A 1954-nucleotide genomic window follows, 5' to 3' on the forward strand; every position below is an offset into this window, starting at 1 on the left:
GTGTGTGTGTGTGTGTGTGTGTGTGTGTGTGTGTGTGTGTGTGTATAAAGCAGGCCCAAACCATGATGCTGCCACCACCATGTTTGACAGTGGGGATGGTGTGTTAGGGTGATGAGCTGTGTTGGTTTTACACCAAACATATCGTTTTGCATTGTGGCCAAACAGTTGGATTTTGGTTTCATGTGACCAGAGCACCTTCTTCCACATGTTTGGTGTCTCCCAGGTGTTTGTGGCAAACTTTAAACAACACTTTTTATGGATATCTTTGAGAAATGGCTTTCTTCTTGCCACTCTTCCATAAAGGCCATGATTTGTGCAGTGTACGACTGATTGTTGTCCTATGGACAGACTCTCCCACCTCAGCTGTAGATCTCTGCAGTTCATCCAGAGTGATCATGGGCCTCTTGGCTGCATCTCTGATCAGTCTTCTCCTTGTTCCAGATGAAAGTTTAGAGGGACGGCCGGGTCTTTGTAGATTTGCAGTGGTCTGATACTCCTTCCATTTCAATATGATTGCTTGCACAGTGCTCCTTGGGATGTTTAAAGCTTGGGAAATCTTTTTGTATCCAAATCCGGCTTTAAATTTCTCCACAACAGTATCTCGGACCTGCCTGGTGTGTTCCTTGGTCTTCATGATGCTCTCTGCACTTTGAACAGAACCCTGAGCCTATCACAGAGCAGGTGCATTTATACGGAGACTTGATTACACACAGGTGGATTCTATTGATCATCATCAGTCATTTGGGACAACAATGGATCATTCATAGATCCTCACTGAACTTCTGGACTGAGTTTGCTGCTCTGAAAGTAAAGAGGCCCAATAATATTGCACTTACCACTTTTCAGTTTTTATTTGTTAAAAAAGTTTGACACATCCAATAAATTTCATTCCACTTCACGATTGTGTCCCACTTGTTGTTGATTCTTCACAAAATTTAAAATTTTACAAACCGGATTCCAAAAAAGTTGGGACACTAAACAAATTGTGAATAAAAACTGAATGCAATGATGTGGAGGTGCCAACATCTAATATTTTATTCAGAATAGAACACAAATCACAGATCAAAAGTTTAAACTGAGAGAATGTTTCATTTTAAGGGAAAAATCTGTTGTTTCCAAATTTCATGGCGTCAACAAATCCCAAAAAAGTTGGGACAAGTCCATTTTTACCACTGTGTGGCATCCCCCCTTCTTCTTACAACACTCAACAGACGTCTGGGGACAGAGGAGACCAGGCCTCTAACTGTTCAATCGTCTTGGGCCTTCTTTGTCGCACCTTCCTCTTTATGATGCGCCAAATGTTCTCTATAGGTGAAAGATCTGGACTGCAGGCTGGCCATTTCAGTACCCGGATCCTTCTCCTACGTAGCCATGATGTTGTGATTGCTGCAGAATGTGGTCTGGCATTATGGTGTTGAAAAATGCAGGGTCTTCCCTGAAAGAGATGACGTCTAGATGGGAGCACATGTTGTTCTAGAACCTGAACATAGTTCTCTGCATTAATGGTGCCTTTCCACACATGCAAGCTGCCCATGCCACAAGCGCTCATGCAACCCCATACCATCAGTGATGCTGGCTTCTGAACGGAGCGTTGATAACAACTTGGGCTATCCTTGTCCTCTCTGGTCCGGATGACATGGCGTCCCAGTGTTCCATAAAGAACTTCAAATGGTGACTCATCTGACCACAGAACAGTCTTCCATTTTGCCACACTCCATTTTAAATGACCCCTGGCCCAGTGCAAACGTCTGAGCTTGTGGAGCTTGCTTAGAAATGGCTTCTTCTTTGCACTGTAGAGTTTCAGCTGGCAACGGCGGATGGCACAGTGGATTGTGTTCACTGACAATGCTTTCTGGAAGTATTCCTGAGCCCATTCTGTTATTTCCTTGACAGTGGCATTCCTGTTTGAGGTGCAGTGACGTTTAAGGGCCCGGAGATCACGAGCATCCAGTAG

This window comes from Nematolebias whitei, chromosome 18, assembly GCF_014905685.2.
Source record: "Nematolebias whitei isolate Nwh7 chromosome 18, NemWhi1, whole genome shotgun sequence".
In the NCBI taxonomy this organism is placed as follows: domain Eukaryota; kingdom Metazoa; phylum Chordata; class Actinopteri; order Cyprinodontiformes; family Rivulidae; genus Nematolebias; species Nematolebias whitei.